Consider the following 26,742-nt stretch of genomic DNA (forward strand, 5'->3'; position numbering starts at 1 on the left):
GTGGCTTCTGTCACCCTGCTCCAGGGTAGCAGCTCCCAGCAGCACAGGGCAGAGGAGAGCTGAGGGTGGTAACACCTTGAATCACGGCTGCTCAGTCTGACAGAGCCCATCTGTCAAAACCCAAAGTGAGAAAGAGAGATATATTACACAGGAACTGCGGTTGTATTAAGGGGATATGTAAAGTCACGCTTTCCCAGGAAAATTATGTAATTAAGTCAGTTACCAGGCTTGGTATTTGTGCACAGTATCTGCAGCAGCACTTTCAATTAAAATTAAATAATAGAAAATAAATCTCAGCTGGAGCACTGCCTGGATAAGTGCCCAAGCAGGAAGTAGAGTTGTATTGTCTGAACTATTTGTGTTTATGAGCAATTCATGAAACAGATTTTTCTGTTGATTCTGCACTTTTCACTGATAATTATGGTACATTTTGGGGGTGAGGAGCTGCCACTCTAATTGAAACAAATTTTCCACTCCAAACAAACAGGAGGTAAAAATAACCCTGTATCTTATCAAATTTTTAAGGAGAGAAGAGTGTTTAAAAATTAATTGTCTTTTTCTCATCTATTCTGAGGATTCTTTTGGTATTATAACGATGATTTATAATACTTTAAAGTGCACATACTTTGAAGCCCCTACTGATTGCCAGAACAGAGGAAAGAGACCCTTGCATAAAACATGGCTTTCACTGCCAGTACACAGTTTTAAACAATAGTGGTCACTGCAATATGGAGCCTGTCACATGCTTTCCAGTTTTTCTACATGATTTTTACATAAACATAGGCAAGTCACATCACCTCTCACCGCTTTATCTGTGAGGGCAGGGAGGCATGGAAAGTCAATATAGTCTTTCCTTACCTTAGCAGGACACTGAGAGTGGGGATATCTTTACGTATGTTTATGTCTATAGTAGTAAATTAAACAAGGTCAAGACACAGGCCAAGAGCTGGTCTGCAACTGTCCCTTCAGTTAAGCTGTTATTGGTCCCTAACGCTGCTTTTGGCTTTGCTGCCTCAAATATTGCCTAGGAAGGGCTCAGGGGTAGTAAAGGACAGGGACCTCTCTCCATTGGCAGACTGGGCACTGCAGTCCTGTTTTATCAGAGAAGCAGAGCAGGTTCTGGCTGGACACATACCAGGCAGCACCAGCTCACCTTAAGACTGGAGGCCTGCCCCTGCCTGTTTTATTTACTAGTATAGACATAGCCTGTAAAAACCTCTGATAAAGGGACATAGCTTCTAGTTACAGACAATAAAAAACTAGATTAATGGTAAGAGTCAAGCACATACTGTTCTTTGTCAATTTGACCTGCAATTAGATCCACACAGACAGTTTCTTGGCTGAAGTCTTCAGGACATGAACAATGTTTTGCAAGTACAGCCATAGCCTTTGCAGAGTCTGATTCTGTTGATACATGCTTTTCAAATGATTTTCTGTAAAGACTAGACTCGGGGTCAATGACCCAAAACTCAATAGCACGACTTCCATCTCTCTAGCAAAGTATGTGCTGCTGTGAAGACCTCTCCTATTTGTACGTTGGTGTGAGTCAGGCAAACCAGACTACCAAAAGGTCCTGCAGAGCTGCAACCCAAATACATTAGACTGGGAAGCACACAAACTGGGAAACCAATTCTCTAGCAAACACCTAAGAAACAGGCTGTTGGAAGAATTTTGGTGAAAGATACGGTTGTGTAACAAAGCACTCCCCAAAGAGAGGAAGAGCAAAACTGGTTTAAAAAATTCCTGATGGAAAATTCTGTCCTACTTAAATCAAAGCACTTTTGCAGGAAAGTTTCCATCTGTAGATTTTACTAAAATAGTCTACTCATTCCTTTTCAGTATAGCTGAAACATTTCATTTTGAAAAATCCAGAGCATTCTCCTTCACTGCTAGTGATACTGTGTTTTATTGCAGAGTTTCTCTGAACTGACAGGCTGGGAGTTGCCTGAAGACAGTAACTGACTGTCCATTCCTCTGCTTTTTAGGTATGATCAACTTAAATAGAGCATCTCTGGCAGAGCTTTGCCTAATCTAGCCTCAGAATGCTTTTTTTTTGTAATTTTTGTCCTGATTACCAGTCAAAAAGTTATTCCTAATATCTAATATAAATTTACTTCATCATTTTGGAAATATTATAGAAAAATGTCATCAGACTCTCCCCTCCACCTGAATATGTATAGTAGGACCAATGACATCAAATCAAAGTGTTTGGTCCTTATTGAAACAAAGCATCCATATGTTATTAAAAAAAAAAAAAAACACCACATTTTGTTATTTTTCTATTCCCTAAACAATTTTTCAGAATGTTTTTCACAAGCAGGATCACAATCAGATGTTCTTTTCAGTTTGACACTCATGGATAATCAGAATTTCCCACAAAATGACTGTCCTCCCTTGCAGCTCTGTATTGTCTCTTAGTGACTAAATGTGCAGGACTACTTCAGTGCATGTCTGCAAACGTAAGCAGAGGCCATGGGGTGCTTCTTCAGCTTTGTCTCAGATGAAGACACCCTTGGTGAACTCCTAAGTGTGGCACAGGCTGAGGAGGGAAGAGAGGTCAGGAGGGCCTACAAGAAAAGCATGTTACAGAAAATTATTGAACTATTCTTAAATCATGAAGAACTTATTTACCATACCAAAAGTTGGGGCAGTGAGAACAGCAGGGAACTCTCTGCAAATAGCCCTGAATGTTGGCAAGGGGGATTTGCTATTGACATGCTTGCAACATAGGACATAGCTGCCTTTTCTTTTCTGAGTATCATTTGGGAGTGCTACATTTCCCAAATTAATGAAAATCAAGAGTTAAGTTAAATGACATAATAAATTCCAGACATTGATTTTTATGTTAGGAATCATCTTTATGCAAAGCATAATGTATCATCCTAAATGTCACTCATTCAGTAATACTGTTATAATGCTATTCAATGGTGGTGGCCAGGAACAAGCTGTCCAGGGCATTCATCAACACTGTCACTGTGCCATTTTTTTGTCTACTACAAAAATGGACTGTAAGAGATCTCAGATATTGGTTGAGAGAAAAACTGGGAGGCGGTTGTTACCAGAGCTGGTTCAGTTTTCTGTGCTCCATTCCTCTGCTCTTCTGTGTGCTCAAACACAATTCACCTCTCACAACCAAAGGCAAATGGGGAGCTTAGGGGACAGAATACTAGTAAAGGCTTTTGTAACTGGCACCTCTAAACAATGCTTATGTAGCACTGTGTGCATCACCACTAGCTCCCAGAAGTGCCTTATGAAACAGTGCATAAAGGGTTTGAAAATGGGATTTGCAATAAGGCGGGGGCTGGTGAACTTCCAGAGGAGCAAAGTCCCTTTCCCAGCTCCACCCCAGCTCAGCCCAGGCAGGGACCAAGCAGACTCTGAGGGAAGACTGCCATCTACTGAACCACAGCCTTTCACTGGGCTGCCCACCCAAACACAGCTCTCTCAGCCTGGAAGTCCCGTGTGTTCCCACCTACAGACTTTCCAGCCCTCAGGAGATGGCCTTGCACCTCTCCTGCTTTCCTTAAATACAATGCCAGCAGTAGAAGTCTATAGAAATACTATCAAGGTACAGAAATAGAAATCAAATCCCTCTTTTATTTCCTGTTCTATAAATTTCTTATTTATACAGCAAGAAAAATAACAGCTAAGCATACCTGTAGTGGTTGGATTGTTCTGGGGGTGATTAACTCGAAGATGTAGACGTCCACATCTCTCAGCAGTGCTGCAAAGGAATCATCCTTCTTCATAAAGAATAAGAAATTGATCTATCCTTTTCCAAGACTAGAAAGCATTACATCTGCTGAGCAACGTCCCTATTCATCAGAACAGTAACCTGCTGCTACATTATCTGGGCCGCAAGGGTGCTACAGTATTTTTTCATTTCATTACAATAAATTAGCTGCTTGGCTATTAACATGCTTCATGTTTAAGAGAGATAGTCACCAGCTCCTAAAGAATCAGAGCCAGTCCAATACGTAAACTGTCCCAGAGTTCATTTAATTACTGCAGTGCCCAAGTGTTTAAATGAAACTTCCTCCTTCAGATATGCCCCATCAACAGAGAGTGGAATCAATAAGGCTCATTTGAAGCAATTTACCCACCGTCATCTATATTCCAGGTAGCGTTTGCATTCATCTGGGTAGTATTAGTTTATCATATGTCTCTGAAGTATTTTCCTGTCGAACTTTCTCGTTCCACGCTCATACAGATGAATGAACAGTGTCAAAACAATTTCAACTCGTTTTATCTTTGCGGGAATTTCAGAGCTGGGGGTAGGAGGTGGGGGTGATTATCTAGGTCCGTGAGGGCCATGGAACAAGGACAGCATTCTTTTTGATTGTCACAGACATTCTTTAGTTGCTACTCAGTGTTCAGCCACATCACCCTAAACAAGAGAAAAAAGCAATTTGCTGTATCATCCCAACAGTCTTTAAGGTCCTTTGCTCAGCCAAGGCAGTTACCTCCTCAGAGTGTCTGTGCTGCCTGAACGATGTACAAAAAAAACATATTCTCTTTTGCCTCACTACCTCAAATAAAAGTGAAGAATTCGGGAAATTGTTACAGCTGTAACTTGCATGGGTATTAGTTTGTTATTGTTCAGTTGCTTCAGCTCATTCCCATATTCAGCAACTACAAAATAATCAGGAGATCAGGCAGTGGAAATCATCTTTATCAGCAGTTTTAATCTGAAAGAAAGGGGTATCGGGTAATAAAAGAGACAAACTGAAGTTTCTTTGCAGTCTGCTTTACTCACAGAGATCAGAGTGAAGGAGACATCTCTTCCCAAGTGACTATTTAAGAATTAACCTTTAAAGAGGGCATTTGCTAGATTGAAAAGAAATGAGAATTCATTACTTACAAAGATGTGGCCCAGACTTGTTCCTATTCTCCTGGTGAGGCATCGCTCCCTTAAAGAGGCTTCCTTTAACTTTCAGATTATTAGCTTGATTCAGATGATTCAGTAATACCAATAAGCTCAAACACACATTTACTAACAAGAGTTGTCTCCTGCCTCCAATCCCGGCATCACAGGCTGTCCTACATACTTAATACAATTCCAGCTGAGCAAAAAGCTCATTTGAATTTCAACAGCCTGTGGCCACATCAAGGAACAAGCAATTTCAGGTTTCCAGGAATTTCTGGACAAGAAGCATGATGCAGCTGTATAATTACGGAATAGTAATATGTAAAATATGCAACTGAGTATTTTAAATGATGCTTGTAACTCAAACTGATGCATCCACTTCATATACAGCTTGATTGTCAAGACTTGAATCAATAAGATGGAGTGGAGCAGACAAGATAGCTGCTCCTGTCTATAATTTAAAAAAAAAGTACAAAAGAATTGTTTCAGTGCCACAGAGACACTGCCAAGAGGGTCTCTTTCCATTGCACTAATGTATGCATAACAATTATAGAGAGGCTTTTTGTTTGCTTGTTCCAGCTGTAGAATGCAATGTGATGCTTCTGCTCGCACCGTTGTGTTCATGTCTGTTGCAGAGCATAAAGGCTTTTTGGAAAGAACCTCCAAATCCTGCCAGAAGAAAATCCTGCCTTCATATCTCAAGTAAGCATCTGCATTGTGCAGTTAAGGTTACAGTAAACCGATTATTTTTTTCTGTTAAATTTCAAATGAGAAAGTCTACAATCTTATTTTAGGCTGCTTTTCATGCCTTACTTTTTTTTTTTTTTTTTACAGTGAAAATAGCTTCTTGTTTCTTGAACTCCTTCACAAACCCAAGCATGCAAAGGGCTGAATATTGATTTTGATCAGAATACACTCAATAAAAGACCCTGGTCTTGCAAAGAGATCAGTGCAAAAACGTCCTTGCACATAGGGCAAAACCAGGAACCTCATTCAGGGGGAGATTAGCTAAATCTTGCTCTGATGTTTTAGAGAACTAGCTGGTTTTGGACTAGGAAACAAAAATGAATAAATACATTTCCAGTGCATTGACTTCCTTGTAATTTTGCATGGAAGAGGGCTGTGCACCTGGTTTGTGAGATTGTCCTCAGTCTGCAACAATGAGATGTTTTCTAGGCAAAATTCTTCACCCCACAGAAGGTGTGCCTGATTGAGACATTTAGTGGTAAGAAGACGACCCTTCCAGTTCCTATGTTGGAGCTGTGAAGCCCATAAATTCTCACAAACCAAACAGCTTGGGCAAGACAGGCAAGAAAACCCAATTATTTTCTTATCTAGAACTTTTTCCAATGACAAAATCTAAAAGTGAATGAAAAGGAAACAAAGAGAAAGTCCATCCTGTGGGATTTTGAATGCCCTTCTTTCCACTCAGTTCCCTCAGAGACAAGGATGCTCAGTAGCTCATATGTTTCTTGGGTTTTTCTATAGTTCATGTGTGGAACATTTAAAAAAAGAACACAACCTTTGCATGCTAGTGGTGTCAGCCCAGAATCTTTCCTGAGAATGAGATTCACTTTGAAAAAACAATCACAAAACACCCACTTTTCAACAGTCCCTATATGCAGCAGGGTGGATTGAGTACAGCATGTCAGCTTTAATTTTAAATGTGTCTAATTTCCAGGTTTTGTATCATATTTTTTTCCTGGTTATTTATATAGGGTTCTTTTCATTTTTCTTGTGTCAGTGCCCCGATTTTTAATTTCTTTAATTCTCATTAGGGTACATGAGAGTTGATACAGTCACATCATAATGTAGGGCATTTGCAAATAAATAAGTATTTATGGACTTCAAAAAATTAAATTATGCAAATTTAGTTCAATAGATTGTGAAAAGATATATTATTCTTCAGACTGCATTGTGCGCATCATCTTTAAAAAAATTCTTTTTAACTGATATTATGAGCTTGATAGCACATAACACTTCCACTGGAAACATCACAGTTTAATTACGTGGCAAAATATGTATTCCAAGTATTTTTAAAATGGGCAGAATTTGCAATGGTAATGCATATCCAAACAGCTATGTGACCTGTGCAATAGCCGGTTTTCAGAGCTCTATAGTAATCCCATCCAGAAAACATCAAAATATTCTAAAAAAAAAAAAAAAAAGGATACACCATTTGTGCCATTTGTGCACAGTAGGCTGAAAGAAAGGAGTCCAGCACATACAGGACCAAACATTATTTGCCCACAGTCCTCAGTGGTCTGAAAGGACCAGGTTGCCTGCAGCCTGAATCACATCAAGTCCCATAAGATCAGTCAGTTTTTACAGGGCAAGAGGAATTTTAACAAGCAGGAATGTTAATTTTAAAAATAGGGGCGTTTTAGAAAGAAGTGTGTACTGATTTAAAAACAGCTTGTCTTCAAGGTACAGGTATGTAATGGCGATGCCAAGTCATATCTAGATGGAATGAATTTGGGAAACATTCTGAGTAAAGCATGCTTTTTCAATTAGAGAAACCACTAAAACCAAGACTAAAAAGGTGGAGGGTTTTCTGCTAGAAATCTATGCTCTCTGCCCATCTTTCAAAAGATCGAGCCACCAGCAATTTTAAACCACGGCATGTGTCTGTCTTCAACCTTAAAGTGGGTCTGTTTTCAGAAGAGATCTGGACACTTAGCTTTATCAATTTCATCAAAGAAGCTGAGAATAACAAAGTAACCTATTACTCTGGAAAATGCAGGCCATTATACATCTCCTTTAAAAATTTAATTACGTAAAAAAAGATCTTAGCTAATCAAAGTCATACAGGAAGTCTGTGCAGGGTGACTCATGCCTTCCTCTGCATTGTGCTGGCAGAAAAGGGAGCCGGTGGAGGCAGTGCTTTCCCTCTCTCAATGCAGTGCACTCATCTGGCAGCTGCGATGGACTCTGGCCACTCCGAATTCTGGCAGGGGAACAGGCAGGGTGTGCCAGGACCTCACTTTGTACAAGCCAGAAAGTGACAGTAGAAGTACCGCAGCAAGAAGCAGTTATGATTTTCCACAAGGCATAGATCCTTGTGCCCGACTCTCTTCTTTTGGTACCCACTAGATGATTTTCCTGGCAGAAGATGAATAACTCATATAGCCATGTCCATTTTGACACAGCTTCTAAAAGGTATACATTAGACTTGTATCTATAGTAAATAACAAAAAAGACCTTCATAATCAAATTATGGGTGCTGTGGTAATCACGATGCTCAATTATACAACTGTATATAAAATACCTAATGCTCCAAGAAGTAACGTTTTTCAACATTAAATTACGTTTACTAAAAATAAAGTCCTCTCTATATGTCAGAAGACTAATGCTGTATTTATAGTGAAGATGGTACATCTATTAAATCTTTCAATCAACTAGGGACTGACAGAACTGGCAAAATTTCTTTAACTCTTATTTAGTTGGCTGGATTTTAACCACAGTTAAATTTTACAACACTGTTTCTCCCCCCACCCTTCTTTTATTTGATGTTATTGTATCTGTTAATCATGAACAGAAAGATGCACAGAGAATTTAAAAAGATAGTGTTTGTCTGATCATTTGGAACCTTGATGTGGTGGCAAGTACAAGAAACTGCAGGAGGCGTCTAAGAAAGAAAACATCACAATTACGACAGGTGGAAAATGAAGTATCTGTTAAATCTCACCATGGCAGGTTACTGATCTTTAGTGGTTTGTTACCCTCACTGTACCAAAGACTTTTCCATCTACCAGTCCATAGAAGAAATGGCACAGGCACTCAGCATAAGGTCAGCTGTCTGTTTATGGAGGAGTGTTTAGCTGGAGATGCAGGACTGTGCATGGACATTACCTGGAGAAGCAGCACATTTTGTCCCTGCCGGCTGTGTTCAGGAGCAATGGCTGAAAAATGGGTAAAGCAGAAAGTGCTTGTGGCATGAAGTTAATGCCACATTTTTTTGGCTCTCATGTGCAGTGGAATTCATAGCAATGTCAAGGTCTGTTTCTTGGGAAATACCTTGCAGGATAAAGGGTTTGGATAGGCTTTTAAAATCATAAATCATAAAAGGTACAAAAATGGGTGCATGATTTTTCACTGATTCTTTTTCTGGATTATTGAACCTCTTGAAATGCAGCTGGTTGACCAGCTGTTTTATTCTGTACGCTTCTGGAAATAATGTGGGAAAACATTTTACATTTTCACAATGACTGTAGGAGAAAATGTTAACCTTTTTCCTCCAAAATGATACATTTATCTCACCTGGTTTTAGCCATCTCAAATATAGGCATATACTTTAAGGTATAGATTCACCCTATAACGAGCAGAAAAACCAAAGAAACTCCAGACAGAGATTCTTCCATCCTAAAATAATTGGCAAAGATGACTAGTGCAGAGTGAGGTGATTTTCCCTATTAGGAGCACAAGTGGGAGGTAGGAGGATTTATATTCTGTTTTAATGTTTTCATAAGGTACAAATCTTCACCATAAGAACTATTAAGAGAGGCCAGCTGGAAACATTCCCACTTAATATTTTAATATGGATTTCCCCAAGAGGAAATGTTTCACTGCAGCTTAAGAAATTTGAAAAATGCTTGTTTGAAAAGAAACATTAGGAGGAAAAAAGTGATTTTGCAATGCATTACAATAATACAATTGTTAAGTAATGGGCTAAAAAGCTTGACTGCACCACACACACAAAGGAGCACAAAGGCACAAATGTAGGAGAGGGAGCTCAAACTACACCCTGTTCCACCTCATCCCAGGTCCATCCTAGCTGTCGGCCCATCAAAGACCCTTCTTCATACCCATGAAGGAGCAAAGGGGCTCAAGGCAAGTGGAGGAGCCCCAGTAACCCAGTCAGAGAAACAGTCCCCAGGACTGCCCCAGGAGAGCCTCAGCACCATGGGTTGGGGACACCCATGGCGATGATGCAGTGAGAGCTGCTCTCCAGGTCACCTTCCTCACAGGAGAGGACCACTGCCTAGGGGCATGGAATGCAAGGGAAGAGCATTTCAGGATTGTATAGGACTGATTATGGGATGTTTAGGACAGGAACCAGGCATGGGAAAAAGGAAAGATCAAGGTGATTTGGGGAGGAACATGCATAGGAAGATAGAGGAGTAAGCAGATAAAAGGGATCGGTCATACATAAACAAGTGCTGGTCAGTATGCTGGTGTGGCCATGCCCTGTGCCCAGTCACTGCAATCTGTCCTGTCTTCTTGCCAACCATCTTGCACTCTGTGTGTGTGTGTCAGTGTGTGCATGTGCAAGAGGGTCTGTACCAGCAGCTGGAGTGAGGCTCCAGCCTTGGGGGTCATACATACAAGTGCCAGAAACTGGGGATACTGGGACTCAGGGGCAGCTACAGGGTGTCAGAGCCCTGCTGCTGGGGAGATCCACATATACAAATGTATATATTTCCACCTGCAAACCTCCATCCTGCTTAGACAGAGCGGGGAGCAGGATGAGAAAATAGAATTAACATTTTCAATTTCATTCAAACAGGATATTTCAACTGACTCAAACAAACTGTGGAATTTTGTTTTAAAAATATCTTCACGCTGTTTTAAATGGGTTTTTCCTCCTGTTTTGAAGCACAGTATTCCCTGTGATACCAAAGATCTACTTCTATTTATTGCCTTTAGAAAAACTTACTGGTACAGATTCCAAAAGTGTTCGCATCAAGAGTAGAAAATGTCTGAATGCCTTCCTGAAACTACAAGTTTGGGGAGTAATTCAGAAATCACACAGGGGAAATTTTATGGCCTCAGTAACGCAGTAGGACAGGTTAAATGATCATGATGTTCCCTTCTGGCCTTAAAATTTATTAACTTCTTCCCATTTTTCCTGTTGATAGGTTCAGCGATACTTTCTAACTGCACAGCTCTCTGTGGATATTATATGGTAGCTGCATATAATTACTTCCATCTTAGAGCACGAAATACTGAGATTCAGAGGAGTTAAGTGACACAATCATCATGCAAGAGTGCACTAGAACCCACATTAGACCTCAGATTTACTGACTGGCCATCCTACTTGTAGTCCATCAGCCTCCTAGTCTCTGACAAGTTAGTTAAGTCCAGTGTTCTTTTTTCTCCCTTTCAATAAAATAAGGGCAATAACACCTTGTTATTTCTATTTACCTATAAACTGCTGGGAAAAGTGATTTCAGCTCATGTGGAAACTCCTTCAGCTATTTCTAAGCAAGCTACCTTGGGCAACATTAGCTGTGTAGCTGCAATAGCAAGAAGCTCATTGCAAAAATAACATATTTTCAATATCTGCTGCCATACCTGGTACAATGGCATGAAAACTGTACTGAGTACCTGTACCAGGGTGGCTAGTTGAAAGCTAGCAGAGGCATTCAGGTTGAGTTTGAGCTATGACTACACACTGTTACAGGTACCTCAAGTGCAGCTGTGAAGATCCACCACGGGTTTTTTTTATTTCATGAGCACCAGACATCTGTACTCAGAAGCTCATGGATTCCTCAGGAGGTGTGATTATAACTTCCATATGCACCAATCTTATCTTTGATTTTCATTCTGGGTTAAAGTATTTACATTTTAAATGATGCATTTAATACGCATAACAAATAATTATGACAAACACTCTTCTTAATAAATAGTAGAGAGCAAAAACTTAGAATTTGCAGTCTGGAATATAAAGTAAATTGGATTTTAATACTTAATTAAGTTGTTAAAATTGAAGAACATTTTTTACAGCACATTTAAAAAATATATTTCATGTGTAAACTCTCATAAGCAACTTAAAAAAAACGTGGAATTGAAACACCCTGCAGTGGCACAGGTTTCTCCTCTCCAGTTGAATTAAGGGCTGATTACAATGAGCTGTTTGCCACATCATCTCTGTCTTTTTCTCCATTTTACTCAGTATCTACAGAAGTTTTAGGAAGAGACGATAGGATAATGTACACAGAATTGATAGCATTATGCATGTGACAACCAGTACCATGAGCAGTTCTTTCAATCCCCTCTCCTAGCAGCAGCCCGTAAGCAACGCCTGAGCAAAGACGAGGAAATCAAAAAAACTGAGAAAATGCACTAAAGAACTTGCCTCCTTCGTAGCAATACCAAATACGAAGGGCATCTGCCCCCAGAAGATGCATTCATCACACACACAGCTCTGGACTGTGTGACAAGCAGCACGGCTGTAAAAATGTCTTCCTGTCCTCCAAAGAGGAGATTGCCATCACTGCTTTGTACATAAACCCGAGGTGCTCTTCGGTCTGCCTCAGTCCTATCAGGTATCTTAAATCTTGCTAAGTCCCAGACAGAAAACCTACTTACCAACCTCCATATTAGCTATGCATGCTCACAAGTGCCTTTTGAGGGGAAATGAGTGCCTGTTATCTAACTGGGAACTCATATATAGGTGAACAGGCACTTGGTTTCTGTCTAAATCCCCCCGAGAACTCAAACGGTTAGAGGTGGCCAGAGATGTGACTAACTTTACATCATGTCCTTGTGACCACTTCCTGACTAATTTTCTGTAGATAAGAGCATTTAACACATGCTTCCTCAGTTTACTCTTTTCCAAGGTCAAAAATGCTAGCTTACTTTTTTCTTCTTAATATAGAAATCATTCTCTACTTATAGTTAGTTTTTCTGAAGGGGTTTCTATGCTAATGCTATCCTGAGTTGTTCTTTAGTATATACTTTTAGATTTTCTATGGACAGAAAAATGAACACATAGTGATTTTCATAATCACAGCAAATAAAAAAACAAGTAACTCATACCTTGCATCTACTTTTGTTCTCTTACTTTGATTTCTCTCTTTTTGTATTCTTATGTGTTTTTCTTTTTCATCCACAACCATTACCTTCTATCAAAGTGTGCTGATCTGTAAGGGGGATATGTTTTGCAGTTCTCAGATACAGATCTTATGCCAGGAGAGGCAAGGAACTGTCTTCTTTCACGAAGAAAAGACAAAGTACAAAATACACCTGTTTAAGTTTTTTGGGGAAAAATACTTTCACACACATCCTATTACCTTAATCTTGTTATTGGTTTTACAAACTGTAGGGAAAAAAAAAAAAACATGAGATTTGCTATTATTTCCATTTTTAAGTATGTAATGTGATTAATTTATAGAGATGTGGCACTCAGATATATGAGAGAAGAAAGAGAAAAATCCAGGCTAGAGGAGAAAAAGGAAAGAATTCTGGGGTTTTAATACAGTATTTAAAGCTCATTTATATATTGCAGTTTTTTCCTTCCAATGAAACAAGCTTGTGCTTTGCAAATTAATGATTCTGTGAAGGATTTCACAGAGAGAGGGAATTAATGTGGAGGAATTTTGCATTTAAGCCAGGATTTTATTACCTGTACCAACAAACCAGTTGATGGCAAATTAGACCAAAGATCTGCATAGAAGTTATTCTGAGGAAGCAGAGAGAGGAAAGGCACAAAGAATTTTGGCAAGTCCTTGTTGCTTGGGAAGACATAAAGCACACCCATCTGACAGAATTAACACATGTATCTTAGCACGGAAAATTCAGTTGCCTTTTGTGGCCAGGATTTTTGCCAGTTGTCTCCTCCTTTACCCACAGGAGGGGAAAAAATCTTCAGTATTAACATATTTGTTGAATGAAGCACATAATTCTGTCTTTCACTGTACTCCATTTCTCATAAGGCACATAAACTGTTCTCAGATTCCCAGCTGAATGCAGCTCTGAGCTTGTGGAAAGGATTACAGAATTTTATTTGAATAAAAGCTAGTAGTTGCATTTTGTGCCTGGTACGATTACTGAAATCACAATGTGTTCCTTTTTGTGTATGGAGTAGATTTATACCAGCGTATATGGTAAAGGATTTCTCTGCCATTGGCAGAGAAGAATATCAGCTGGAGCATCTCCTAAGGCCACACAGTTGAAGTACACCTGTTATTACATACTGTAGTCTTCCTCCACGGCCATAAACACAAGGCCTACATTTTTGCATATGCATAAACTAATGATAGATGACTCATATTCCAAATTACTGTTGTGGAAGCCAAGCCCCAGGCAACAACCCATTTTCATGCAAGCATGCCAAAATGAGATTATATCCTTGAGCCAAAATGGGATAAAAAGATCCTTAAAAACACTAATAACTCTGACTTAATCAATGATTATTGCCGGTTTTAGATGGAGTTTAAAATTTGTGCAGTGGCTTTGATTTTCACTTTTTGCTAAATCAAGCACTGTTTTTGCCAGTATGGAAAATTTGCTACATTACACTAACACTTCAGGTGCATAAGTACAGTTTAAAAACTGGGCAAGTTTAGCTTTAATATGGGAATGGAAACTAATTGTTCTTTTGCTGTAATATCTGGGGAAGCTGAAGGCAGTTCATATTTTTGTGTCACCATAGTAGTTTCAACCAAAAAAATCATCCTTCTCCTAGCTTTTTTTTTCCAAGGCTATATAACACCTCTGAGTGTGACACCAGCCCAGCAGAATTCAGGTGGAGATGGTACTGAGAGATGAGATTCATGGAAGAATAATTTATTTGGGAAATTATAGTTTGCTAGGCTGGATTTAACTCAACAGGACATACCACAAGAAGGTATTTCTATAGAAACCTCTATCTTTCTCTTACCATGCCTTTTAATTAAGTCTGAAGCCTTGCATGGCTGTAATCAATGTACGCAAAATAAGTAAGCAGGCAGCTGCAAATACAACTGAGGAAAAGAAAGGATGTCATGGGTTTCTAAACAAAGATGTGACAGATTTACTGGAGGGAGAAGAAAATAGAAAGAGCAGAAAGAAAGATTACAGCCCAACAGGATTCTCTGATTTTACATTCTTCTTCTCTTCCATTTTCATTCCACTAGAACATGGGATGGATGCCAGAGATGCATCAAACTGTCCAAGTATAATTTAAGTAGTCAGGGAACAGATGTTCACAACAGTTTCTGGTCAGTGCGGGGATTTTATTACCTGCCCACAAGCTTCTACCTACTGTGAAAACTGTATTTCTTGAAGATGCACTATATCAGGTTATATTAAATTACGTATGTTCTATAAGGTTGAATGACCCTAATCAGCTAGCAATGTAATACAATATCTCCTCCATTCTGCTTAACCTCCCTTTCTCCAAGACTGGATAGAAGTTACTTACACTGGCCAATATTATAACGCAAACTTCAAATGCTCAAATACTTCAGGAATTTGACTTTGAATGTTAGCGACTTCCTACAGCGTGAACAGGTGGGAGAATGCTGGAAACTGAAGGTTAGCAACAGTTCTCCTTCCCTTCTCCCTTGTACGTGCAGCAAAGGTCACTACTCAAATCCACCTCTTACACTCTTTCAAGGGAAGAAGACAGTGTGCCAGGTCCAGAAATCTCCAAAACTTTTTTCCTTTTTTATTTTTTCCATAAAAATTAAGAAAATGGTAATTTCTCTAAGTTGATCACGAAGATATATTGGTTATTTTCATTTAAGAAGAAAAAGCAACCAAACACATTGATGGGATTTCAAGATATCAGGTTTTACATACAGAACCCACTATAGCGACATGACTGGAATTGGTAACAGAAAAAGAAATTACTGAAACCTAGAAAAAGGTCACTGGAAAAATGCCAGTCAATGAATCAAGTATATGACTTCAACAGCATAAAACGTTTACTGTGCATTAGGGATAAGCTTACACAGCAACAATTGTAGCCCACATACACACACTTTTGCTAGCTTTACGTGGGTCAGCACCAGCAGAATAGCTGCAGCTCAGTGGACTTTTGTATCTAAAGTTTTTCCCAGCTTCCCTAGAGCTCACACCAAGAGTGTAGTATCACACAGCACTGCCAGCAGATTACAAGAAAGGCAATTTTAAGCTAATGGAGGTCTGTCTAAACATGCTGCAGTATAGTTGTAGCCTCAGCCTTCATTGCAGAGGGGAGAATTCAAGTCTCCCATCATCACAACATACTTGGGATGTTTAGGGATATTTTTGACTTGTTTGTTTTCAACAGTTTCTTTAAGAAGGAAAACATTTCTGGATTAGGTCAGGTAGAACATCTAGAAGACAACAAAAGATTGCACATTTTCTTGAAGAAATTTTGTGCATATTTGGGAATAGAAGGCTCAAGCCGCTGTATGCTATGACACGTGAAAGAATCACAGCACAGGAAGACCCCAGAGGCAATGGAAAGGAATTTCCTAAAACCAAAGGGGATTCAGCAGTTTTTTATAAGCTAGCATTACAGTGTTAACTGCAGTGAAGCTTAGAAACAAGAACCCGTTGGCTAGGACACAGTGGGCAGGTTAAGAGTTGTATGTAAAACTATTATTTTGGGCTTTAACTTCGCCTGTGTTCTCTATTTGCTTAGAGCTTTTATTTTAAAAAGTGATGTTCCATTCAAATAAAACAAAACTTTACTAATTTTAAAAACTTTCTGGTCTCTTTGGAGAGCTGATTTGAGTCAGTCTGAGGATATTGACCTCGGCTGTGGCCTGTTGGTGGCCATCCAAGACCATCTCAGCCATCCAAGAAGAAACAAATTAAGACTAATGGCCCACTCAGGCAAATAACACTTCTATGTAGAGTAGCCAGGAACACTTTTTATATATATTTTACTATAGTAGAGAGAAAGGTTGTACACTTGTTCCTTAAATGCTCATCAAATTGTATATGAGTGGAAGATCTCTTTTGTTAGTCCTCTTTTTTGAACAGAAGGACAATATAATGCTGCCTTATGTCATGAGGGTCTGTGTGGTACATATTTTCATTCATGTCTAAGAGGTCTCTTAAAATAGTCCTGAAACGAGTGTTCTATTTGGCTCTCTGAGCACTGTCATATCACAACAGACCTCTGTGAAGAAACAAAATAATAATAATAATAATAAAGTGAATAACACTTTCCCTAATTTTCCACCATCATATAAACAGCGAGAAATTCTGTTCTTTCTTTGCGTAAGTGAAAGTCCCTGAAGTGTCTTGGGAAGATAAAATAAGGAATACATTAAATAGCCTTTTCTTTTGGTCTGTTCATGTTTTTCAAATATGTTATGTAGCTAAGAATAAAAAAAAAACAAAACAAAACTTAAAAGAAAAAAAAAACAACAGAGAAACAAAACACTAAGCAGAATCCTTTCCCTGCTTAAAATTCACTAACACTCAGATGTTGTGTAAATGGTTCCACACCATCTGGCAGCTATGAGGAGAAAAACAAAACATCATTTGCAGGTACTATACTTCTCACATTTTGAATAATGTACCACAGTATACTAATTGTCATAACATGCAACATAATATACAAAGGATTTAAAGTGCAGTATGTTCCCTCTCATTCATATTTATGCTACACAGTTCAGGAATGCACTTTGTGTGCAATTACTATTCTGTGTATTGGCTGGCTGTGTAGATTACATGAGATATACGAGAGAGACAGTAGATTATACAGAAATGACATACTTTCCACAATGTAGCGTTGCACGGCTGGAAGTGTACCATGGATGATAATCACAGCAACTCTTTCTTCCTCCATAAGGATACAGGGAGCCTGTCACCACCTCCTACCATGCTCCAGCATTCTCACAGACTGTAGCCTATCCTGCAACCACTTTCACTGAATCCCTACAGATCTGCACAGACAACACCAAGAGCCAGCTCCCGCAGCACTTGGCCAAAACTGAGGTCTATATAAGAATCAGCAGACCAGTTCAGGATGTGTCATCCTATCCCTGAGAGAGTCCTGCATCCATTCACCTGCTGTAGTCATGCTGAACATAGCTCCAGTACACCTACACTTAGCGTTCCATTCTGGCACAAGGAGATGTGTTCCTCTCATTGCCCTGCAAAAGTATGGCAGTCACTGGAAGCACCAGTGTCTGTGGGAATGAGCCAGGAAGAAAGCAATGAGAGTCTTCATAGTAGCTCATACATGGTCTCATGCTGCACCTCCCTGGGTTGCTATTTTTGAAGCCAGAGAGAATGGTAGGGTAGACCTCTGATTCTTTGGAAATACATGCCTGTTCTTACGCTATTCCACTGACAAGAATTTAGAGACAGCAAGTGAAGGACATTGTTCATCATCTAGAAATGGTGACAAGCAGGACCTTTCCAGGACTTGGTCCTGTCAAAGTCTTAGAACTTAGATGGTAACAAACTATTCCTCATAGCCCTTTATGCAGCTGTCACACTTTTGTAAACTGCAGTGTCTCCATCAGATGTAGTTAATTTAGGTAGAAACTTGTAAAGATTTCTGTATTCCTGGTTGACTTCCAGTAGACCTCCTTCATCCTAAGGAAGGCATCATTAAAACTTACACAGCCAGACAAGTTAGCATGTGTCAGCCAGTCTGGGATAGCTTTCCATATATATCTTTTCAGCCCACACCAAGGCAATTAGTTATTTTAACCTTCTTTCGCATAAAGTTTACATTATGGAAATGTCTTGCTCTATCAGTTGGAGAAATGCATACGGTAGCGTCTTCCCCAGCAGACTCTTATGCCTTCTGTCATCACAGCTTTTCTCTCATCTTTCTCTCCTCCACCACATCCAAACTTCATGCCTACTCCTCTTTCCTCATCCGCTATCCATCCTACGCAGCTATGCTCCCTCCTTCAGTAGGGTTTTTCCTTCATTAAGTGTGTGTGCTAGCAGACAGACTCAGCCACAGACTGAAGCTGGCATCTTACAAGGTCCTGCCTCTGCCTTCTGTATGTCTTCATTACACTGAGAAATAAATTATCTTGTTAGTTACATTATTACATTTTAAGTTGACAAGTAAATCTTATTATAAAAGTATAATGATACAATAAGATATTTTATTCATGCATTTTGCCCTCTCTCTCTGACACTTAATTATATCTACTGCTGCATGGTGATCTGAAACTTTAATTTGGCAAATCAGCTAAAACCCTCCATAATAGACTGATTTCCTGCCCTTCTTTTAAGGTTCTAGTTTACTGTATATTGAAATTACTTTAAACATGTGTCCAGTGAGCCTTTGAAGAGCAAAAGGGCTTGATGGGAACAAATAGGGAAAAAAAGATTGTAAAGGTAATATTTCATTAAGAATTGCAAAGAAAATAAAATCTGAACTTCTGCATTAGATGAGAAAAGAAGTTTTGCAAAGACAGAAATGGGATCTTCCCTACCATGAGCAACACAGTACCCATGTATCTGCTTCACCACAGTGCAATGACCACATAACAAAAGAGCACTATGCTATGGCACAGGGCAATGGAGGCTGCTTCTCAGGTTTTTACAGAGCTTTGCACCAGGGGACCTTACATTCGTTCACACGGAGGTGTGCACACCACCATGCACATGTATGTGCACACTCCAGGGAAGTTGTGGAGCAAGCTAGACACTCCACACCATGGAGCCCTGAGGGCCGGCAGGATCAAGCATATGACACCCGAATTTTTCCTCTCATGTAACCAGCATTCAGCCTGTGTTCAGACTCCCTACAATTCCCTGCCATCTTAATGAGGACAGCACCAGAGCCTTCTTAGGTCTTGAAAGGAAAAACCATAGGTTACTCTCCCTGTTATCTAACTGTAAGCCCCTTATCTCGTAGGAGCAGGGAGGGTAGGCAGTGAGACAGCCTGCACAGAGAGCCAGGGCCAGACATCCTGCAGGTAAGTCAGACATGGGGCCCACTTGAGCACTAACAGATCCATATGATGCTTTCCAAGAACTCTAGGAGGTTGACTCCAGCACAGCCCTGAAGGTATTCCAGCATACACAGCTTGATATTCTTATTGGAGCACTACCTTAGGAGACATTCGTCAGAAAGCAATGCCAAGGCCCTACATCTTCCAGTAGAAGCACATAAAACATGCCAAGCCCTATTTCACAGCTCTTCTCTCATTTTTCCCATGGCTGAACCATCCCAGTCCGTATCCTGAAAGAGCCCAGAAGTGTTGAAGGTGTAGGAGGGCTACAGAGACAAGTTTACATGGAGTTAGATCTCAAAGGTGGTGGAGAAGTCAATTTGATCTGCAAATCTTAATCTAAAAAAAAATCTGAAATGGAGCAGAAAGAGTTATAGTTCCCAAACTACCTATAAATTCTGTTGATGACACTGAGACAGTCTCAAAGCAAATAATCTCTCACACTGAAAACAAGCCTAACCCTGGTAATGTACATTTTCAGTAAGGAGCTCACCGACAGTATTACAGGGACACTTCATTTCCATAATGTGAACAAAACAAGGGACACAATTGCATCTCATAAACATGAAAGATGTCCACCCTCTTTAACTAACAAAGCTGACAAATTTTCCCACCTAGTGTAAAGGAAAGTGGAAGAAAAAATACTGAGCCTTTCCCTGTGGTGATAAATAAGGCTAAGAGCATTCTAGTAGAGTTACTGCACAAAATGTATAAGAGAGCTTAAGGGACTCTGGCACCCAGCTTTTGCTGAACATCAGCTGGAGGGGGATGACTCGCTCTCCGGCAGTGCTTTGAAAATCCTTCTGAAAACTATACTCATTTCATCACCTCAGTAAAATTTTGTCTTCTGCTTGCATATCACATATCCCATCAAACTTGGGACTTTTCTAGCCTGACACCAGCATGACTCTATTCATCAGTAATAAACTCTGAGTATAAATCTTATTTACTGCTGTACTTCTCTGTGTGTTAGCCATTCACATACAGATTTGGTATAAGCAAGCCCAACTTCCTCTGGAAGTTTAGGAGGCAAACTCTGCAATGACAGAACATTGTAACTTATATGCGCCTATAAAAACATTCAAGTGAAAAAATATACCTATTTCTTATTCAGGTAGAGTATCAAGACAGCAATTCATGCTACACTTTTCCGAACAACTAAACTTCTACAGCTGGGACAAAGCATTCAAAAAATTTCAGAACTTACTGAGACACTAAAGGAAGTGACTAGGTTTTAATAGGAAGTCAGTCCACCAGTTGTCTACTAGGAGCTCACCACTTTCCCAAAGTCCAACTCCAATTGTGATCAACTCCACTGAAAATTAAAAAATTACCTCATGAACTCTCTATTCCTTAAGGACATCATGCTAGGAGGACTTCAAAGACTTTAAATTATATCTCTATTAGCTGTTTTTCATACTTCACCTCTTCTTTTTTTTTCCTGCTGTCACTTCTGTCCTTAGAAATTTAAGTCCTTTCCTGTCCTCCACATGCACAAGCCTGTAAACCACCATTTCATCCCAATTTCTGGAAAAGATGATACGGAGAGAAAAGCTGTGCGAATTAGTGACTTGACCTGTACGTGCAAACTGCTTAACCATAATCTTGGGTGCAAGTTTACCATATGGTACTTAGGCTATCTGCAGAAGACACGTATTCTAAGTCACAGCTGTTTCCTTCGGTATTTAATATTTAGGCAAAATGCCTAAAAGTGGTGCTGTAACACTATGGATAGCTTAGGTTCCCCTTAAGCTCAGAGGTTCTCTGAAAATCAGCTACCTGTTAGCTGGGAGTAGGTGTAAATTCATCTTATCATATAGGATTTAATAATTGCTTCTTAATGCAGTCTTCCTCCACCGATTTTCTAGTAGGTAGTGATTCTTTTTTCTTTAAAGCTGCTATAAGAAATATATTCAATTAAGGAGTAAAGGACACCTCCCAAACTTCATATTTCAGCTCAACAAAAATAACTAGTTCAGTTCCTGGTAGTCAAGTTATTAACTTAGGCAATTACTAAGGATCGATTAGTTGCAATGCAGTTCTGAAAGAAGTCCTTAAAAACATATATGAACAGAACTTAAATTCTACCAGTAATAAATGGAAAGAATTTTGTACAGTAATCATGATTCTATTTTTAGAGAATTATATAAAACAAGCCTGTTCTTGAATCTGACAGTTTCAAACAACATATGTATGAAAAACACATTTCTGTTTAGTAAACAAGAAACTTCATTCAAGAATAATGCAACAACTCTGAAATACACACCATTATCCTCAGTAATTGACAAAATCAATACCTTATTGCATGAGCTACAGGATCTGTTCCTAAGTGAACAATAAATTGAACCTACTTGGGAACAGTGGTGAATAGCACCCTAAACTTTCCTAGAACTCCATTTGTCATGTATGATTTATCACTATTTTTTCATTTCATGATGCCAGTGTCACTTGTTGGTCTCATCTTCCTGTAGAAAGCAAATTGTTTTGATGAAGGCCAACTGTCTGAGTTGGGAAAAGAAGGCAGACTGGTCATCATAGTTCAATTAAATGAAAAACCATCCTACATGAATGCCATAAACAGTATCCTTCGTGATGGCAAGTGTATCTTAATGCAGTGACCCCAGAAGTGAAACACTTTCATTTCTGAGAATTACCTTAGGGGTATTAAAATGTAAGCTACAGTGGAGAAAACTGAATACAAAGCACATTTCAACCTTCCTTCACAGAGAAATAGTCTCTAAAGAAGACAGTTTTTTATTTGTATTGCCAATTATATTATTATGATAACACCTAGAATTTTCCCTTCCCTTTAATCCTGTCTTGCCCAGTTAGGAACTCATTGTATTAATTACTGGATTAATCAATAGATAGAGGCCCCCACAAATTAGAGCTGAATTGAATCAAGATGCGGTGAGAAGGAATGGAGTGAGAAAGTGGAAAAAAGTCCCCCAGTTACTATCTGACACTATGAACATTACAGAATTTGGTGTTTGTATGTAAGAGATGAGGAAAGGGCAATGGATAAATGACTTGACTTAACTTTGGGAAACTCTTCCATATAGGATGATCATATGGTCCAAAAAAGCACTATTGTCTGCAGAAGTGCTTGGACAAGTAGTGGAAATTGATGTTGTTGTAAAGAATGAAGGGCATTCACAAGCGAAAGTATAAAGGATAAGGTATGATATCCCTTCAGGACAAGAACCTGTGATTTACCTTGACTGGGGGTTAAGCTTCAGTTTTCTGGATACTGAAATTACAAGCTTATTTAAAAGAGAACAAACATACAATCTCACTTCCAAATTTCTGGGGTTTGTAGGTAGGGAGGAAACGTGAATGTTTCCTAAGAAATTAATACAGTGGAATCTGTTTGCTTTTGCAGGCAGCTCAAAGAGATGTGAACTCCATCACAAGTATCATGCACTTCCTCAAAATCCTGTCGGGTAACACTAGTATTAGAAAATACAGTGTTCTGAGAGAAGCTAGCTCAAATCCATATTATTAATGTATGTCTGGTATGTATAGCTGCCACATGTGATGTAAGTCATTACATTGAATAAGAAGTCTAACAACCCCTGCTCCCCCTCAGCCCCAAAATCCTCTTGAATGGAAAAATTAGATGTTCTTCAAAATGTCAACCTGTTGTGTTAGTATGATATTAAATCAATATCTTTCTCTAATACCTTATGCTACTCAATTTGTCTTGGTTTTGGTATTGGCTTAGGCATTTTTTTTCCTGTTATTCTATGTTAGTAATTGTTTTATTAAACAGATTTGATCACCATATAGCAATCTCTGTCTGAGATTGAACCACTACTAATTCAACCACCAACCTTTGGACACTGTCAAGTCCTTTAAAAGTGAGCTAAGATGTCTCATCAGAGCAAATAGAATTTGAAGAAGAATTTGAGTGTTCATGTCAAAAAGAGATAGTGGTAAAATAGAAGACTGATGTACATAAAAAAGACTGAAGCAGCTACTGGTTTGTATTTTAGCTTAACACTTCCGATCTTTTCGGAAAGTTGTTAAATCTTTTCCCTTGATCATGATTTGTGAACGTTTCACTTATCAGTTGCACAGATATTTTTCATAATTCTAGAAGAAACAGAACTGTCCATATGTTATGGTCATGCGGCAGTCTTCTGAGCTGCAATTTATGTTTTTTTTTTATATCTAAGATATCCTTATGTGTAACTCTCAGGAAGCAGCAAGGGGCAGAGGCCCAGGGCAGGGGGTGCAGGAGGGCTCCTACTTGAGGCCAGGGCTACTTGGGACCCGGACACTAATAACTCAAAAGGCTTTTCTCCCCTCAGGAGCATCATATTTACCTGCCACAAGAATGCATGTGAAACTTGCTCTGTGTACTTGAGTCATCTTTCATCCTAAAGGACATTGTTTCCTGGTCACTGTCTGGGAAAATTAAAATTCATGAAGCTGTCTAAGGCATTCTGTTAATGGCTTTGGTCCTTCTCTTTTCCTTTCTCATTTCCTTTCTCATTTCTTTTCTCTTGTTTTCCTCCCAACACACACCTCCCAGACATGGAATATTCTGATGAGCTTGGTAGAAGCTGAAATACTAAATTCACTCTGAGCTATTCAAAGAAACAGGAAAGATTAAAACAATTTACACCTTGTGGTCAACTGCTCAACCTGCTTTTGCAAAAGGGAAGAGGAGACAGTGCTGGGAGAAGCAAAATGGTGCATGGAGCCACAGTGACCCATTTCAGCTTTCAGGCAACCACTTGGGCCCTAGTTTCAGTGGTGGCTGTGGTGGGAAAGAGAGGAGAAGGAGAGCACAGCATAAATTGCTAAAGTGATGTGACAAGCCTGTTTGGAAACAAACAGTTAAGGACTGTCTGGCAGAATTAGCAAGAATCAATCATGCAGTAAGTTCCCTGGAAAAAGAAAATGAGAGTAACAAGTGATAAGCTAAACAGTAGCTAAATAAGGTGGAGAGACAGAGTCTCAACAGGCTGGTGAGAAGCAGTTGATGGAAGATATTATAGCTACTGAGGCAGAATTTTAACAAGTGTTTAAGCATAGGGGCGTCGTCAGAAGGTGGGAAAACACCTCTGCTCAAATGTGGGGATCACTGTGGTCACTGCTCATTCCAACAGAGCACAGCAAGGGATTGATCATAGCTTCTCTGGATGCAAGAAGAAATCTGATTAACCCCTGGACAGATAGATTCATATTTTTTAACTACGGAGTCACGTACACATCCATTGCCTTGCAGTAGAACATAGGTCAATAGGGCTTACAACCTTCAAGGGCAGGACTTTCATATCCATATTTCTGTGGCTTGACACGAAAACTTTTTTTACCTACCCAGTACAACATAATTACACAATCTTATGTTGATGTTTAGCCCCAGTATTTCACCCACAATAGTCTCACCTGGTTTAAGGGACAGTAATCATAAAACTCTAACGAGTATAGCACCTTTATTAGTAAGAAAACAAAATTAAAATAACATATATCCTAATGGCAAAAATACAGACTGAAACTTCTGTTTACTTGCATTAAAATGTTTAATTGTTTTAATAACAGGCTCACTGGAAAACTTCTAATTTGGATCTATTATCTTCCTCATTAGAATTCCAGTGGCAGGGTGAGCACACGGGCTGCTTATTATACAGGAGTTCATTATCAAAATCTACCATAGATTGATTATCAATAAATGTTTTTCATTTCCTTAGAACCCTCACCACAGTGCTCTTTTATTTATTATCCTTCCACTCTCTTTTCTTTATCTAATCAGCCTGTGTTGAATCAGCTGCTAAGCATTCAAGAGCAAATGCCTTCTTCAGCCTTGTAACCATTAAAAGTCCGTAGGAGCTATCATTCACACGAAATGTGTTATTGTTCCTCTAAAGATCCAGCACTCCTTTCATTTTTAAATACCTATGCGCCAAGAGTGCAATGATACCAAATGATGACCAAATGCTTTTTCAGACAGATATAGGAAACATGTTTCAAATACAGAGAAGGTTTTTCCTTTCTGATCTAGGAAGTTAGAGCATATACATACACATCAGCACCTTCCTCCTCACCAGCCCTGGAGAACAAGTATTGCCCATGCTGAATTGATGCTGGGAGAGAGCAGGGCTCAAGAAGCAACCCAGGCAAGCTAGCACTAACTAGATGGCCGAGGTTCAGTTGCATGCAGCTGGTCTCTCTGGGTGCCTCTCTGATTAACAAGGTTGTGTTAGAAAACAACACATAGCATCTGAAGTTCCTGCTCATTTGCAATCAGTGAAACCAAATTACTCAAACCTCCTCCGGGGCTGTGATTGGTAGGAAAGAAGGCAAAAACATGGGTAATGTTTAAGCACCATCTTTTGTACATGAAAGTTGTCAAAGTTCATATAAATAAATTGCAGAAAGAGGCAGCTCTGGGCATTGTTTTCAGTAGAAAAGATTGAAAATAATTCTGGAGGTTTAAAGGAAGACCACAGAGCATCCTATGCTACTAAGCACAGAAAACACTACATGCATCACCTACTTGGGCTGAACACACCAGAGGGAACTGGGATGACTGCAAAATTTGACTAGCTCTGACAAAGTTAATTTATATGAACAAGCTAGTTCTGTCCTTGGAGTCTTAGTACTGGTATGTGGACATAAAATACTAAGAGTTATATACCTCCTGCTTCAAGCTAAAGGGGCAAAATCTAATTTCTATTATTTCCATCCCAGCTATTTTTAAGAGTGACAAGAGTCACATATAAACATAAAAACAGAGAGGAAGGATCCTGTTTCAGAGTAGGTCCATGAAAAGAAATACTTCTTTTTTTTCAGTTGTTTGTTTATTTAGGTAAACCAGGGAGTTTTTCTGTAAGCAGATATTTTCTCAGCATTGAATAAGGCTTCTCATGTAATACTCAAATAACCTACACAATATTTCTGAGCCAAAATTTTGGTAAAATTTAACCAGAATCAAATACACCTGCACAAAAAGACCATAGGTAGTTTATACTAGCCGAAATAAGAACAGTAAACTACATAATCTAAAGCCTGAGGGCTCAAACTGATCAATGCTGGAAGCCAAGGAGGATTTATATCCCCTTCTATAATACTGTATTCCTGTCTAGGTATTCTCTGAGCTTTTTCTGCCCTCTTTGACAAGCTAGTAGTCTTGATGAATCATTGTTTGTTTTCTGATTTGGCAATTCCCATGTTCTTATAAAGAAAATAACATATGACAAGGTCAAGAACATGAACACAATTATAAAAGAAGCTTGA

General features: G+C 39.2%; 1 long non-coding RNA gene across 1 annotated transcript in view; it reads right to left on the reverse strand.

Annotated features, from left to right (window-relative positions):
* Positions 1-2,340: 2,340 nt before the first annotated feature.
* LOC106901132 overlaps positions 2,341-26,742 on the reverse strand; it is a 56,120-nt gene continuing 31,718 nt past the window's right edge. Inside the window, exons 7-9 of the long non-coding RNA XR_001414252.1 lie at positions 4,104-4,387; positions 3,657-3,724; positions 2,341-2,567 (exon numbers count right to left, since the gene is read on the reverse strand). This is a non-coding gene — a long non-coding RNA (uncharacterized LOC106901132). The remainder of the gene's footprint in view (positions 2,568-3,656; positions 3,725-4,103; positions 4,388-26,742) is intronic.

Source organism: Calidris pugnax, unplaced genomic scaffold, assembly GCF_001431845.1.
Source record: "Calidris pugnax isolate Ruff unplaced genomic scaffold, ASM143184v1 scaffold44, whole genome shotgun sequence".
Taxonomy (NCBI): Eukaryota; Metazoa; Chordata; class Aves; order Charadriiformes; family Scolopacidae; genus Calidris; species Calidris pugnax.